The 17,614-nt window shown below is 46.3% G+C and overlaps 1 protein-coding gene across 2 annotated transcripts in view; it reads left to right on the top strand.

The window, feature by feature from the left end:
- Nucleotides 1–620: 620 nt before the first annotated feature.
- The window catches only part of MROH1 (maestro heat like repeat family member 1), a 2,813,132-nt gene continuing 2,796,138 nt past the window's right edge, over nt 621–17,614 (top strand). For both annotated transcript variants that reach the window (XM_069621886.1, XM_069621885.1), the window contains exon 1: nt 621–714. The gene's annotated coding sequence lies outside the window, so the exon portion shown is untranslated. The remainder of the gene's footprint in view (nt 715–17,614) is intronic.

The raw sequence follows: 17,614 nt of genomic DNA, 5'->3' as shown, positions 1-17,614 counted from the left end.
TGGGCACGAATAAGACAACCTGGAATTGCCCCCCCACCACATCTTGCAATGTTGGATACTCCACTGACAGGACAATATAGGGAGGCTTTTTATAAGATCTAACTGTCTTGTTACTACCACAAAGCGCAGCTCGACATTTCATGAACTGTAAGGAGTCATTAATGGCTTCAGTCGAAGCCTCGTATCTTAATGACAAGTTAAAGTTTATGCAATGCCGAGCTTCGTTCCGTTGTGATTATAGATTAATCACTGTTTATTATTCTGAGAGAACGCTTTACATCAGCGGCTTCCTCAAAGACAGCCTCGCGTTTTAATGCAAAGTTTTCTCTCAGAATGAACCGTGTTTTTTCTATTACAGCAATGGAGGCCGCTGGCGTAGTGCTCTGCTGCTTATGTCTGTGACAGCTCGGAAGAGGGGCCACTGCTCAGGCTTAATGCAGCAAATCAGCAATGAGCCGAAGACCAGCGGATACCGGATCCTTATGGGATACGAATATTACAGAACACCGCCTTGCCTTCCCTCTCCTGTAAAATAGATGATGTGACTGCTTAAACCCACGTGATGCAGAGTAGCCCACGTGAGAGCAGCCCACGTGATGCAGAGCAGCCCACGTGATGCTGAGCAGGTGAACGTTGCTAGGGTCCGTTTCTCGAATGGGAACTAGAAAACTTCCCTTTAGGAAACGCGCATACGCAGATTCCAGGCAGCATCAGGTGAGTGCATGCGATCCAGCTCTTGTAGTGAATTTTATATGCGTTTCTTTTAGCATCCATCAACTTAGACGTTCTCACCCCTTTGTTGTTATATTGTTATTAGGAGCCCTTTTGCAACCTCTAGGAACGCACGTTGAAGCTGTAATTCCTTGTATTGTACTTATTCATTTGTTGTTGAAATTAAATATTGGAAGTACGTGATTTTCTAAACATCTGGTTTTGAAATTACACGGGGCAGCCTGTTGGCATTCTAGACACAGTAGCTGCTCGAAGCTCATTTACGGTAGGGTTCAGGCTCTGCAAGCAACTGCTGTGCAGCTACTACACAGACCCTGCTCTGGTGTAAGTTACTATATATATACACCTGTTCTGGATAATGCTCGCAGAGGCAGTAACTGCTGTGCAGCTACTACACAGACCCTGCTCTGGTGTAAGTTACTATATATATACACCTGTTCTGGATAATGCTCGCAGAGGCAGTAACTGCTGTGCAGCTACTACACAGACCCTGCTCTGGTGTAAGTTACTATATATATATATACCTGTTCTGGATAATGCTCGCAGAGGCAGTAACTGCTGTGCAGCTACTACACAGACCCTACTCTGGTGTAAGTTACTATAAATACCTGTTCTGGATAATGCTCGCAGAGGCAGTAACTGCTGTGCAGCTACTACACAGACCCTGCTCTGGTGTAAGTTACTATATATATATATATATATACACCTGTTCTGGATAATGCTCGCAGAGGCAGTAACTGCTGTGCAGCTACTACACAGACCCTGCTCTGGTGTAAGTTACTATATATATATATATATATATATATATATATATACCTGTTCTGGATAATGCTCGCAGAGGCAGTAACTGCTGTGCAGCTACTACACAGACCCTACTCTGGTGTAAGTTACTATAAATACCTGTTCTGGATAATGCTCGCAGAGGCAGTAACTGCTGTGCAGCTACTACACAGACCCTGCTCTGGTGTAAGTTGCTATAAATACCTGTTCTGGATAATGCTCGCAGAGGCAGTAACTGCTGTGCAGCTACTACAAAGACCCTGCTCTGGTGTAAGTTGCTATAAATACCTGTTCTGGATAATGCTCGCAGAGGCAGTAACTGCTGTGCAGCTACTACACAGACCCTGCTCTGGTGTAAGTTGCTATAAATACCTGTTCTGGATAATGCTAGCAGAGGCAGTAACTGCTGTGCGGCTACTCTGGTGTAAATTACTATATATAAAAATACCTGTTCTGGATAATGCTCGCAGAGGGAGTAACTGCTGTGCAGCTACTACACAGACCGTGCTCTGGTGTAAGTTACTATATATATATGCCCTCATTAACGCACGCTCTATAATAGCCCATGCTACAGATCTAGCAGAAGATTTAGATTTTTTAGCCATAACTGAGTCCTGGCTCCACGCAGCCGCAGGTCCAACCCTCTCACTAGCCATCCCTGACAAGTATATCATCCTCCGTGCGGATAGAACAGAATCTAGAGGCGGCGGCCTGGCTGTAATTATCAAAACTCAAATTAACATTAGACTTGACTCCTCTACCCACCTCCCTTCATGTGAATCGCTCACTGTTAAGCTGCCCACGGCCAATTCCCAAACGATATCCATTCACTTACTCTACAGTCCTCCTGGACCCTTAGGATCCTTCGAGGAAGACCTCAGCACCATCCTAACCAATAACCTAAAAAACTCCTCCCAGTGCCTCCTCCTAGGGGACTTCAACCTTGGCTTTAAAGACCCCAAAGATCATCAGGCCACACTCATTAACAATACTCTGTCTGAACTTGGCTTTACCCAAAAAGTATCTGGCCCCACCCATAACAAAGGGAGAACCCTTGACTGGGTAGCAGACTATAACTGCGCGGCCTCCATCACTAATAACTCCCCTCAACCATGGTTGGACCACCACCTCCTCTCCTTTACCCTTGAAGCTTCGATCCCCATCACCAATAATGTGCTAGCCTCAGCCATCCCCACGAGAAGTAAGAAAAATATCACAGTGGAAAAATTGATCCTACACATCCTCCCAAGGCTCAACCAACTCCCTGCTACCTCTTACCCCCACGGCCTTGTAGAAAGCTACAACAAAACCATGTGCACAGCCTTGGACTCCATGGCACCACTAAAACTAAGAAAAGGTAAACCAAAAAAGCATCTCGACCAATGGTTCTCCAGCCACCTTAAAGCTCTTAGATTAGAAAACGCAAAATGGAACAAGCCTGTAGACAGTCTCCCACAGACCATAACAAGATAACGCTTAATAAACTAACATCCAACTACAAAAAAGAAATCGTTGCTGCCAAACAAGAGTCCTACAACCAGAGAATTGCACAATCCAATTCCAGCACCAAAGAGCTGTTTACGATCATTAAAGAACTGGAAACACTGGTGCTCACTCGTGACACTTGTGAAGGACAAACAATGGTGCACTAGTGTCCAAAATGCCCTAAACAATAAAGTCACAGGCCTACAAACTAAAATTAAAAATAAGAAAGAATCCTTAGCTAAACCAACTAATACCGCCCCGCGCCCCCACTCCTTAACACCCACGACCCAACCGCACGCGCTTCAGCTTTTCCAAGGTTTCCACTCTTGAAGTGGAAAAAATCATTCTCAGCCTAAAAGCATCTAACTGTCTGGGCGACCTTTGCCCCCCACAAATCATCAACAATGCGGCAAGAGACCTCTCGCCATTCATCACCAGACTCATTAACGCCTCCTTCTCCTCAGGTACCGTTCCCAGCAACCTTAAAGAGTCCTGGGTCCTCCCCCCTTCTTAAGAAGCCCTCTCTTGACCCCTCCATTCCCACTAACTACAGACCTATTACCACCGTCCCATTCCTGCTCAAGATATTAGACAAGACAGCCTACCAACAAATCCAAAAATACCTTGAAATAAACCATCTCCTAGGTATTCGGCAAGCTGGCTTCAGAGCCCAACACGGGACAGAAACGGCCCTCATCGACCTGAAGGTTCAAATTGACACCCTTTGAGACAAGGGGAAAACTGCTCTATTACTTCTCCTGGACCTCTCCGCGGCATTCGATCTAGTTGATCATAAAATCTTATGCAACCACTTGGATTCAGCTGCCCACTTCTCCCAAGAAGCCATCGGCTGGATTGAGTCTTTCCTCAGCAACAGATCCATGCGTGTCTTCTCCACCTCTGCCGCCGCCGACCCCATCTCCATCACATGTGGAGTCCCCTAAGGTTCATGCCTCTCCCCTACACTGTACAACGTTTTCACGAAGCCCTTGTTTGATGATCTAGATGGTCTTGGTATCACCTACACTAATTACGCCGATGATACACAGATCCTCCTCCCGTTGACGGGAGATTACAACCATGATTTGGCCTTGGTTAACAAGGTGTACCTCATCATCCAGGCATGGATGGCTTCTCACAGTCTATGCCTGAATGATGACAAGACTGAACTCCTCATCCTTGGCTCCACCTCTAACCTAACCAAATCGGACCACAACTACACCAGCTTCTTTATAGACGGTAACCCGATCAAGGTAGCCAAAGAAGTGAAAACTTTAGGAATATACATCGACTACTCACTTTCCTTCCAGAATCAGGTTAGCTCTATGGCATCCTCCACGGCCTACACGTGTAAGCTTATAAGAGCAGCCAAACCCTTCTTATCCACCCAGAGCTGCATTATGCTAGCCAGAGCCCTTGTATTATCAAAACATGACTACTGTAATGCCCTCTATGTAGGAGCTAGCAAGCAGGTCACCAACAAAATACAGACACTACAAAACAACGCCCTCAGAGCAACGCTCAGCATCCCTAAGAGAGAACACATCTCTAACATTAGGAGAACCCATAACTGGCTCAACACCACGGATACAATCTTGCTCAAAGTAGCCTCACTAACACACAAATGCCTCAACAACGCTGCCCCCAGCTACCTAGTTGATAGAATAAGCAAATACACCTCTAATAGACCTACCAGAACGTCCAACGCAAACCTGCTAACATTCCCCAGGTTCAAACGCACCAGAATGGGTGGCAACAGCTTCCAGGTGAAAGCAGCCCAACACTGGAACTCCCTACCACCCTCCCTAAGGACACCCCAAACCTACACACATTTCAGACGCAACTAAATCCATTGGATAAAGAACAATGACCACTAATACTATCCAGCCCACTGCAGTACACCATGTGAATTATGTTCATTTGTAAACTTTTGTGCCTTCTCTGTAAATTTGTAAACTTTTTTTCTGCCTTATCTGTACATCTGAAAAATTTGTGCCTTCCATTGCCCAATATATTTACTGTAATGCATAATAACCTGTAACCAAGCTGTGAATAAGCTTGTTGCCTCTGCGCCCTCATACCCTCGGGTCTGGTGCGCAATACAAATGAATAAACTAAACATATATACCTTCGCCGGCTAATGCTTGCAGAGAAAGTAACCGCTTTACAGCTGCTACACAGACCCTACTCTGGTGTAAGTGTCTGTCACAAAGTGTGTAGGGGTGATGGAGTTCTTTCTGTGAATTGTTTGCCGATTCTATAGCGTAGTATTTATAATTCTTTGTAAAACATTTTTTGTGCTTTGAGGACTGTCGCTTTGTACAGTTTGAGTTGTCTTTGGTATTTTATTTAGTCTTGTCTGGTGTATTGTTCTCTCCATTTTGCAGTTTTTTTTTTTTTTTGGGATGTTTTTTCAGTTCTGTGAACCATTTTGCTGCCAGTTCTTTTAGTGTTGCTTTGAATGTTTTAGCTGGTGCTTATTGGTTAATTGCTTTGGTGATCCAATTGTTGAGTGTGTCTTCTGTTGTATCTATGTTTGTATCGGTGGGATCTCTTTCGCCTAGGTTGTTGTGGTGGGTTGATAGCATGGCGGTCTCGTCCGTTAGTTTGGTTGTAAGAAGATGGTTTGTAGATCAGTAGGAATACTATGTTGGATTGGTCGTTGAGCTCTATCTTGATTTGGAGGGATTCATAGTCTTCCGCGTTGGTTGTGATGATTCGAGATGCTCAGGCGTGTTTTTTGTGTATAGTTGCGATTCCACCTCCTCTTCGGTTTTCTCTGTTGGCGTGTATTAATTTATAATTGTCGTGTATTGCTTTGTTCGCGATGGCTTTATAGTTATCTGATAGCCAGGTTTCAGTAAGGAAGAGCACGTCTGTGTCTCCTTCGCTTAGGAGGTCATTGATTTCTGTTGAGTGGTTTGCCATGGATCTAATGTTGAGGAGGCTGCAGTGTAGTTTGCTGGATTTACCTTTTGTGTTGTTGTTAGTATTGTTTGTTCTGACCGGTGTGGTGTTGGTTGGGTTTCCGTTCCAGGTGGGTTTTTCCCGGTTGAGTCTTTTGGGTGGGGTGGTTCTTTGTTGGTCAGTCTCTATGTCGAGTAGACCGATAAGGTTTATTGTGGGGTTGGTTCGTTTCCGGGTGGTAAATAGGGTAGCTACCCCTCTGCTGTTCCAGCCTTGGTGCTATAGGGGGTGTAGAGTGAGTGTGATGGTTTCCAATTTGTTTGTTGTTCTGGTAGGGGTATTGTCCATGGTGGAGACCGGGTTGTGATTGTTTATTAGTTGTCATCCGTTTGTGTCCTGGTTGGATCTGTATTCATGAAGCTTGTTGGCTGTCGGTTCGTTGTTGCTGTGCTGTTTTTGTTTACCACGTTGTCGTATGGGGACAGGTAGCGAGCATTGTAGTCTGTCTTTGCTCTGTTATTTGTATGTCTCCATGGGCCATCTCAGATGTTTGCCGAGTTTTTTGGGGTTGTGGGATCATGCTGGTCCGTGCCTTCCCGAGTGGTTTGGGATTTCTTATTATTTCTTTTGTCTTTTCTGACTTCTTTGTCTTTCTTGTGGCGAGGCATGATGCGTGGGTTGTGTTCCTTAGTGGGCGTCCTCTTTCGATTGGTGTTTTTCATGGTCTTTTGGGTTTAGTCTTTGCTGTGTGTGGTTTACTTGTTGCTTGTATTTGGTAGGTTGTGGGTAGTTGAGACCTCGGTTGATGGGACTTTGTGGTTCTGTTTGTTTATTGCTGCTTTTATTTTTGGATCCTTTTCTTTTGTTTTTTTTTATCATGGAGGTACTTTTCGTTATGGTTGTTGATTATTGGATTTTGCGCAAAGCAAACCTGAATAATGTGTGAAGGAGTGCATGTGAATGCTGCCATATATTGGTGCAGTGATGTTGGGGAGAATTCTCATTTCTGTGCTGATTCCCTTCAACCTTAGAGACCCCTAGCTCTTTTGCTGGACTGTTGGACTTTTTAATTTTAACCCTGGAGTCAGTGAGACCCTTTTCCCACTGCCTCATGTGTTTTGACCTTTTGGATTATGTGTTTTCACTGTTTTTGGAGTCTGACAAACTCCATATGCATCTACTTTTTGTATGGTGACACACAGCACCTTCAGTGCAGTGTCACTGAGAAATCCTTCAGATTTCTCATAAGGTTTAAAATACCTTTTCTTGTGTAAACTACTGATCCCAAGAATAGTAAAGTGAAATTGACTTTACTTACCTTTTCTCTTTGTAGGTCCAGCACACACCATTTTAAGTGGAGTGCTGGGGGGTTACCTAGTAGCTCCTTATCCTACATTCTCATGTAACATTTGTATGTTGCCCTCCCTACTTTTAAATGGCTAGTGGCAGTGGTTTCATTTTTCCTACCGTTGTGCTTTTCTACAGCAGGCTGAACCCCCAGCTGCAGTATAGCACCCAGGGGTGACCATTTTATAAAAACAGCCCGATCTTCTTTTTTTGCAATTTTCTGTTTGTGAGGTCTTTCTTGGGTTTTACTCTGTGCGTCAAACAGATTGGAGCCCTTTGTTTGTCTTGCCTTTGGTGCACTTCAGCCCTGAGGCCCGCCTCTGTTTCCAGTGTGTCTGGAAGGACAGGATGTGAGGGAGGGTCCCGAAACTCCCCTGTTCTTTGTCTCTAGGAATGCCTGAATGCAACCAGTCCTGAATGGCTGGCTGGCTGTACTTTCAGGACAGCGACCCTGATGTGTCATTGACAGCCTAGGCTGTGCATGAATGGGAGAAACCTGCTTAAAAAGCGAGGGTTTTGGGACTAGAGGCAGAGTCGACCACTGGGAGAAACACCCGACGAAGAAACCGTGAACGAAGCTTGCTGCATCCTCCTGGACCTTTTTGAGTTGCCTGGTGAAGCCCTGCTGCTGTGCTGAAACTCCCTTTTCAAACAGAGAAGCTTCGGAATGGACGACTTCTCCCCTTGGGTTAGTGGGACCAACTAACCCAGAGACGAACTCCACTGGACCATCTTCCCTGTCTGGCTGTACTTTTTCATTGCTGCAAGTGCTGTGGGTCGAGGAATCCGTAGTCGAGTGAAATGTCTGAAATCCTGCTAGAAGCTCCAGGAGTCTCCTAAGGACCCTCCAGAAGCAGGACGACCCAGAGCTAGGGTCCCCTCACCAGACACAAGGAGTGAAGGAAGCCCAACCGGTACCAGAGATCAGCAACCGTGCTGTTTACTAAGCACTGAAACCGAAAAGAGCCCTTAGCTGCCAATGACCTCCGAAGTACCACCGCAGGAGCCCTACAGATGTTCTCCCTCTTGTCCCCACAACTAAGGCTCAGGAACACAGGGTCTGTAACGCTGTAGCAGGACAGAAGCCAGCTGGACCACTCTTCTTCAAACCAGAGGTACTGTTTAGACTTAGGGTACTTACCTCACTGTCTTGTAGCCTTGCTTTTCTCAGTTGGGAATTGCAGTGGATTACTTTTAGAGTTGATTCCAACTCTTGTTTTCACAGCTTGTGACCCGACAAGTGATTTTCTAACAGACTCTCTAACTTTGTGCAAGCCTTTTGATCCTAAGAAGTACCTCCGCTCCAAAGACTGTCTCAAATTGATTTTGGCTGTTCTGGCTCCCTGCAGACTCTTCTAACCCACTGACTTTGATATGGTTTGTCCCTCATAGATAGTAACCTGTTTTAGACTGTTACTGCTGGGAAAGGCTTGTCTAGATTTCATTGGAAGATTTAGTTGTCCTCACATATACTGAGAACCTGTTTAACCTTTTTCCTTCCTTTAAACCTTCCCTTTCTACAACCTAGTGTGATACATAAATGCCATTACTGTCCTTGTGATTGAAGTCACCCCAGGGTGTAGCAATTGTGTATAAAGCATATCCAAAGATTATCCACTAACTTGCTCTGATTCTGAAAAGTAATTTTAAAGTATATTTACATTGTTACATGAATTGCACGTTTATTTAAAAATTGATGTTAATTAAATAAACAACTATTTATAAATGAAACCTTGAGTACTTGGCTACTTGTATTTACAGATTTCATTTGTACAGCTCACAGTTATCGCTCTTGAGATAGGCCTGGCTGCTCAGTCACACTGCCAACCTGTGTAGTTCAGACCTATACCAAAAGGTGGGCTTACCTAATACCAAGCAGATAAGTGTTGTGTGGTCTCACACAGTGGGACTACACCAACGTGTACCGAAAAAGTCAACATGGAAATGTATTGATTGTGAGGGTGCTGGGTTCCTGCTTTTGACTGGGATGGCAAAGGATTCTCACCCAGTGGGTGCATGCTATGTTTAGGCCTCTTTCTTCCACTTTGGCCCAACATAGTCTCAGGCTTTATCCATGCCACATTGGGGCTTGTGAGGGTGATGGGTGCCTGCTTTTGACTGGGATGGCAAAGGATTCTCACGGGTGCATGCTATGTTTAGGCATCTGGCTTCCACTTTGGCCCAACATAGTCTCAAGCTTTACCCTTGCCATGGTGGGGGAATCATTCAGCATAAGTGCAACTAAGCAAACGCAAAATTACAATCTGTATTGGTCTGCATATCATCCTACAAACTTACTGTTCTGAAGTAATCATTAAGTCATCCCCAAATCATCAAGAACAAACCTGTTTCATGGCAATGCTCTTGAAGTAATCGGTAGGTCATCCAAGAATCCTCCCCATATCATCAGGGACAAACGTGCAATCTCTTGAAGTGATCAGTAGGTCATCCTAAAAGCATCAGGAACAAAGAGTGTTCTAAAATGGGGATGATGTTGACATATTCATTAAGTCATCCTAAGCTCGTCCCCAAATCATCAGCCACCATGATGATGTGGGAATGACTTCTAGTGTAGTTCGCTGATCATCAGATGACCCCAGGATGGTCTCTAAAGTCATCCTTTTAGACCAGGGGAGGCACTGGAACGAGGGACAGTGAAATGAGAAGTCAGGAGTTGCACAATGGAGCAACCCAAGAGGGTGAACACATGGATCCACCACCTACAAGCAAGCAGGGGTGCATTCACAAAGCCAATAGGTTGAGCTTTGCTAGTGGATACAAGCTTTTATGTGCTGTTTGTGAAAAGTATTTTTGTTTTGTATACCATTGTTGAACAGTTACTACAAAGGGTAATGTCTATGTGAAACAGAAGTATTCAGACCATCGGACTGCTGAAAGTTGTGTTTCATATAGAGGGGCTCTGCAGCGCTGATGTAAGGGCTTGCGTGAGCAAGAAGACACATCGGGCGTGTGTAAGGTTCGGTGCGGGGACTGCCGGGAAGTTCTGCCCCCAGGCTCTTTATCACAGCCACGTCTTGAGGGGGACATAGCGCATACATAACATTCCTCTTTCCCCAAAGCAAAACACATATATCAACAGTCACTACTTGCTCATTGAGCATAGTATTATACCTTCACTCCTTATTCACATACATAGTCTTCCAGCTTACCCGGGGGCCTTGGGGCAGCCCTCAGGTTGTACCGGCTGTGTAGCTGGAGTGGTCCGTTGACTGTGCCCTCCTTGTTGTCAGCGATGGGGCTGGCCGTTGCCTCGTCCTTCTCTGCTTGGACCACGGGATCAGGGCCAGGCCCGACTCCTCCAGTGACTGGTCTTGGCCTTCCTTCCACATGGTGTCAGGGACTCGTTTGAACCAGGATGCGTTCCTTGCAATTGTCTCGTGGCCTCGACTGGCCATTATCATTGTCCCTTTCCTCTGGATCTCCCAACATGGGCTGGGGTCATATTGGGTCGCTAGCTTCGACTTTGAGGCGTTGTGCAAAACAAACACTTGATCCACCACCTTGTACCGAGTTTCTCTAGCTCGGCGTCTAACGCTCATGTGCTCGTTGGCGGCCACTCTTCTGGTGTGTGTGTACACCTCTGGTCCACGTTGTTCACCCGTTTGCTTGGGTGGAGAGGTATTCTTGAGTTCAGGACGGTCCCATACATCGAATCTGCTGGGGGGCGTGTCAGTGGAGGTTTGTGGTGTCAACCGCTAGTTTCGGAGGAACCAGTATAGATCTACCTTCCATGGGCTATTCTGGACCTTCGCTATGCGCAGTACCTTGTTTATTGTCTTCATAAATCGTTCAGCGTCACCGTTAGCTTGTGGCCATCTTGAGGTGATGTGGTGATCAGCTTCTAACCCTGAAAGGGGGGCCCGTTGTCGCTCTTAATGTACTTTGGCAGCCCATGTGGCGAATATCTTCTCCAGGGCTATAATCATTGCTTCCACCACTGTTGTCTGCATGATCTCTACCTCAGGGTTGCGTGAGTAATTGTCCATGGTGACTGTACTGCGCAGAAATCAACACTAATACCCTCCCAGCATGGCGTGCCCCTCGGGCGGATCGGATTGGTTCAGGCTTCGGTGGTGTGATGGACAGCTCATGGCAGATCGTGAACGCCCCTGTCAGGAAGTCTCTGGCGGCCACCGTGTGATTGTGGATGTTGCAGAGGAAGGACTTCCACTCGCCTGCAAGTATTGCATTTTTTACTATGTCGCAGCACTGGTCGGCGTTCATTGCCTCCAGGATGTCTGCAATGCTGACTGACTGGTCTGGGTTTCATGGTAATCACAATCTGGTAGATGTGTTCTTTTGTCTCCTTAGACTCCCGGACTACCACTGCCGTCGCCGCTCTCGGGTGTCTGGACAGAAAATACGTGGGGTTGTCTGCCCCTACTTGATACAGTAAGTTAAATTTATTTGTACTGCCTGAGGGTGCAGTAGACCTTTTTCGATCCTTGCTGGAGGATGTGGGGCCGAGCCTGTGAATATCGGTATTGCTGGGAGGGGGGGGGGGGGGTTTATGATCGGTGTAGGCCTTGAACTTCTGACCGTAGTGGTGAAAATGTCGGCAAACCCATAGAACAGCGATGGCTTCTTTCTCTGTGCGAGTATCGTTGCTCTGGAGGCGTCGGGGAGGGGGGGGCGGTTGGAGATGGTTGTACCGGGATCGCTCCCAACCTGATGGGGCTTGCGTCTACCTAGTGCTCTGTTTTGTAGCGTGGCATCGAAGTAGGCCATGGTCGTATCCGCCGACAGTGATTCTTTGATCTGCTCGAACGCCTCTTGGCAGCAAGTGTTCCAGTCGCATTTGGTGTTGGATTTGGTCAGCTCCCTCAGGGGTTCCGAGATGGTGACTAAGCTGGGTATGAACCTGCCACAATACGTGGCCATACCTAGGAAGCTGCATATCCCTGTGGGCATAGTGGCAGTATCGCTGCTTTGATGTCTGCGACTTTGAGGGGGTCAGCCGACTCCCCCTACCCCCTCCCCGCCCCCTTCTTTGCTATTGAAAACTTAGCTGAAGAAAGTTAACTTTTTCTACAGGAATTCCCATTTCTCCTTATGGATAGTGAGCCCAGCGTTCTCTAGTCTGTCGAGGACTGCATCATCGGCACAGGTGTTTTTCTCTGCTATTGGCATGTACCAGGATGCCATTGCTGATGTTGAGGACCCCTGGGATGCACTGGATGACAGATTGGATCATCTGCCGGAATACTTCTGCTGCGTATGATATCCCAAAAGTTCAGTCTTTTGTACCGTCTTAGGCCAAGGTGTGTTGAGAAAGTAGTAATGTGCTGTGAGCCTCTGTGCAATTTCAACTGGTGATACCCGCCATTCAGGTTTAGTTTGGAGAAGAATCGGGATCCCGTCCGGCCTGTCACAATCTCATCCAGGGTCGGGGTAATGTGTCCTTCCCTGATTACGCTAGCGTTTGGTAGACTCCTGTCGATAGAAATGCGTACCTTCCCTGGTTGTTTCGGTTTCCTTGTGATGACCATTGGGGAGACCCACGGTCTTGGACCTGCTACTGTCTCTCCCGTCTGCTTTCTCGAGCTTGTGCAGCTGCTTGGCAACCAGGTCTCGCATGTGGAAGGGCATCCTCCTGTGCCACACTGCTTTGGGCTGTTGTGTTGATGTGTAGCTTGAATAGCTTGTTTCGCCGACTTGTACACGCCTGTACCATCCCGTGTGGCTAGGAAGTTGAAGATGTGCAACCCATCGTCCCCTACATTCAACAGTAGGTGAGACTTAATCTTTTTTGGTGTTATGACGTCTTTGCAGGCCATAGCCATCTCAAACATTTGTAGCCACATGGTCCACGTGGGCCTCACTGATGAGGGGTCTGTACATGGGTCAAAAGGGCCTAGTTTGCTGCAGTAGTGCTGCTCTATCCTTGTACCGTTGAAGGTGTGGTGAGCAACGCTGACATTCGAGATGGGGTGCCTGGCCTGGGTGCGGGTGTACCTTCTGCCATGTCTATCCTGGCGCAACTGTCCCATAGTGCAGGTTGGGGTGGTCCCTTTCACCTGGAAAACGGCTGCCCCCTGTTATGGATGCTGTGTAGCTGTCCCCACTTTCCTTGTTTTGGTGCCTTCTGGGGGTGCTGGTGTGAGTTCCTGCTGCTCCTGCAGAGTATGTGTGTGGAGATGTATTCTGCAGGAAACCGGTATTAATGGATAATGAAGTGCTAAGCGCAGGCTGTTTCGCGCCCTCGTCGCCAGTGTTTAATATCTCCTGGTGAGGGAGAGGGGCCCGCAGCGCTGATGTAAGGCCCGGTGGAACAAAAAGACCCATCAGGTATGTGTAAGGGTCGGCACGGGGACTGCCTGGCAGTTCTGACTATTTTTTAAATTTATTTATTTATTTTTACCGCCACGGTTCTCAGTGACGTGGCACGTACATATCAATAGTTGTCAAGTCATCATGACTGGAATTTCATAAATGGTCACATTATTCCTGTTTTAAGGACATAGACTCAATTGGAGATTTAGAAGAGCACGAGATGTTGTAGTTGGCAGAGGAACAGCCATATTACCTGGTCCTGGCATCCTCGCCTGCCTTCAGGATCTGTTCATGCCTGTGTGTCACGAAATATACAGCTTCTTTCTGAATCTACTACATGGGCGCCAGATACTATTACTGGTGAGGTTTTGGTGCAGTATAAAAGTATTAACATAATGGGAGCTACAAGGTCATCCAGCATCATTATTATAATGATGATTTGAAAATAAAGTGACAATATGATGAAATGACACACATTTTGTGTCCGGTACGTTGTGGTTTTCTGTTCTTTACCTTTCTATGTGAGGAGACCTTGCGCTACTATTGCCTCTGTTGAGGGTATGAGGTTTTTCAGAACCAATACTGGCGTATGATTCTGGAAAGCCAATCTTGGTAAGATCTGCAAAGGATTTTCTCTTTATAGGTCCACATACTCACTTGATAACGAGGCTGAGCAGACACCCTGAGCCTTAGATTGAGTGTTTGGTATGTTGTACTGTTTAACATCAAGAGAGATCCGCAAACATTAGATGTTCACACTAGTGTATATTAAAAATATAGAACATTTTTAAGAGCACACGTGTATTAAAGTCCAAATCGCAACAATCTAAGCAAAGCAAAATATAAACCTATACCAGCACGGTTTGGTATCCCGAAGAGTTACATGGGCATATATCTGGGTAGGAGGGAGCTGGTTCACTTTTGATGTGTAGGGAGCGGCCTCATTGAGTCATGTTTCCTACGATGTGCAGCTTGACATGCGTTGAGATGCTTTCCTCTTCGCTTCCCTTTAGCTCCAGTCTGTGCTGCTATGGTGCACTGAGACGAGGTGCAGGCAGACCGCGCAAGGACTGGTGGATTGCTTTGTGGTTGGTGACCCGCATTAATAAAGGAGGAAAAATGTTTTTTTTTTTTTTTTTGTGTGGCGGTAAGGCTGCAAGGTGCTTCATGGGTATTACGCTAGTGATTTGCATGGTAACCCCATTTCCCAATTTTTGTACTGCTAGACTTTAGCGCCGAAAACTGTAATTTTCTCAGGAATTTGAATCCCCTAGTGCTAGCACACAGGGATCCTCTAATTGTGTCACATTGCAACTGGCACTGGCTAAGAAGGGCGGTAAGTGTTGGCATTTTTTGTAAGTGCCTTATTAAAAGGTGCCGTACAGTTGCTGTTAGGCTGCAGCCTGCACTCCCGGAAGTAGCGATGAGGTGAAGAAATGGTGCTGCAGAAGAGAACAGCCGGTACTCATCCTGGATAGCGGCCAGGTTGTCGAAGCATTTCCTGGTGAAGTAGTTGCTTTCCCTTTTTCTTCTCCACTATTTTTCTTTGCTCACCTTGATGTGCCATATTCCCCTGCAGTGCGATCTTCATGGCAGTGCTATTTCGAGGCACCACAGGTGCAGGGCTGTGCAAAGTGACAAGGGTGCACCCTCCACTCCTGTCAGGTGGAAGCTGGACATATGCTCTGGACCCACAGGGCCACCACAGATCCATCAGTGCTGATGTTCGCCGCACTCGTGCAGCGTTCTGCAAAACCTTGGCTCATCTCGAATTAGCTCGCTGGAAAATCGACCCATTTGACCTGAAACGCAAAGGGAATTGTGTGAAGTTCCTTATGTCAACTGGTTAATGTTTTTCATGTAACCAAGTTAAGGCATGAACATACTTTCCCCAAATAACTCGCCAGTTTCTATTTACCCTGGCTACCACATTTTGCTCAAAACCCATCAGTCCTTCAGCACGACATTGCATTATTCCCCCCTCATCCCCATACCACACTGCTCCCTCTATCCGCATCAGCAGTCTCCCATTACACCAGGGGACACTCTGGCCGCCTTTTAGTTTTGTATTCTTTTATGATCTTCTATTTGTAATTCTCTCTTTATACTTTATCGCTTTGTATCCTGATTTTGGAGCATTGGTGTTAATTTCACATAGTTATCCTCATAAACGTTTTCTCCTTCATTCACTCAGTGAACAGCTACTTTGTTCCACTGGAATAAACTTCGAGTTCTGCAAAGAGACAGGTACATTAGGCATCCTGCCTCCTCATGGGACAAAGCCTGTTGCAAAAGAACCTTGGACATCCCTACCACGTGTGGAATGAGAGCACACGTAGCATGTGCCATTTACTCTCTCACGTCCCACACGCATCATTTCATCATACCAGACATTGCCTGTTAATGAATTATGCTCTTCCTCAGCGTCATGGTGGATCCCCATTCATCACACTGCTCATGTTTCTTTTTGCATTCAACGGTTTCACTTTTTTCTTTGAAAATCATATAAAATAAAAGCCACAAAGCTATACTAAAACATATTAACCTAGCACTCCAAAAACCTGGAAATGTCTTTTTCTTTGGTTTCTTTGGTTTCTTTTTTAACAGTACAACCCTCTTCTGCTCCCTCTTTTGAAGGTTTCTGAAAAAAATCTCAATGCAGTTAGAAAAAAGAAGAGAACTCGGTTATACTCCCCATCTTGTTGTGATTTGCGAGACAGTACTTTTGTCTCTGCAAATGTTTGTTATATAGACACATCCACGGCGTCCCTGTAGTTTCACTGCAGCTGGTGTCAAGTATACGACGGTATGTGGCCCAGTGAAACGCTCCTCTTTTCATTTCATGTGTTTCTTCACGAGGACATGGTCTCCCGGAAAAAGAGATTCTGCTTTGGAAATTGTCAGTTTGCTTCACTTTTTAGGCCTTTTCTGCAATGTGTATTTAAGGAACTTGTTATGTTCTTTGAGGTACAGATCAAATTCCCCTCCTAGAAAGGCAGAATTCATTAGAAATTGTACGCAACAGTGGAATTGGTGCATGCATTCTCCGCCCTGTAACAATCTGATGAGTCAAATGATGATCTCCTCCCGGCGGCGTTTCTTTTTTTTTTTTTTTCAAATACATTTTTATTAGCAATTGTAACAAGATTACATGAACACAAAGCCTCCCTCCCTCCCTCCCTCCCCAGATCCAAGAGCACCCCTTGCTTGTGTCCGTGGTTTGTAGTCCGGGCGTAACTCCTATATGTGATCGTTGACCTACTCCCCGGGGCCAACCGCCCAGTAGGCCCCACTGTGTCAGGCCTTCACAAATCAGACTCTTCTTGCGGATGAATTATTCCAAGGAGTTCCATGGCCTTGGGGTACCAGGCTCGGCGAGCTCCCGGTTTTAAGTATGACAGTAAGTTGGACCAATCGGAAATGAACCGCAAATGTTCGCCTTGGATAGAGGAGTGAGCCATTCCGAGGCTACTAATGACCACATTTTTGCTATCCATTCATGTTCTTGTGGGGGTTCTTTCGATTTCCATTTTCGAGCCAAGACCAGTGCTGCCGACGTCGTCATCAGCATGTATAGCTTACGGTCTGCCCTTGTTGTGAAGGTTTCCAGGACCCCATTTAGACCTACTAAGTCCAGGCCTCTGTTCCACCCCTTCCCCGACCCCCAGGACTTGGGTAATCGCCCACTGTACTTTTTCCCAGAACAGGTCAATTTTTGGACATTCCCACCAGATATAAGCCCACTCCCTCCAACATAGCCGCAAAGTATTGGGGAATAGTTTATAGCCTGACGGGGGTTAGGTGCCACTGGAACATCAGTTTCAGTCACATCTCTCTAATTTGGATAGATCTAGTAAGTGTGGGGATCTGTGCCCACAACCTTTCCCAATCTGGTTCCCCTATCTCCGTCCCTGTGTCTTCTTCCCATTTCTTCATATAGTTTCTGCTCGACAGGACTTCTCCCTGCTTGATATGTTTTATAAATGGAAGCCAGTACCCCCTTCTGACTTCTGACCCCTCCCCAATCCCCCCCACCCCCCGAGTCTGTGTCTAGGTACTTTTCGAAAGG

Source organism: Ambystoma mexicanum, chromosome 5q (genome assembly GCF_040938575.1).
Source record: "Ambystoma mexicanum isolate Mex_15411 chromosome 5q, UKY_AmexF1_1, whole genome shotgun sequence".
Taxonomy (NCBI): domain Eukaryota; kingdom Metazoa; phylum Chordata; class Amphibia; order Caudata; family Ambystomatidae; genus Ambystoma; species Ambystoma mexicanum.
The sequence above is the reverse complement of the archived record's forward strand: the minus strand, read 5'-3'. Positions and strand labels throughout refer to the sequence as shown.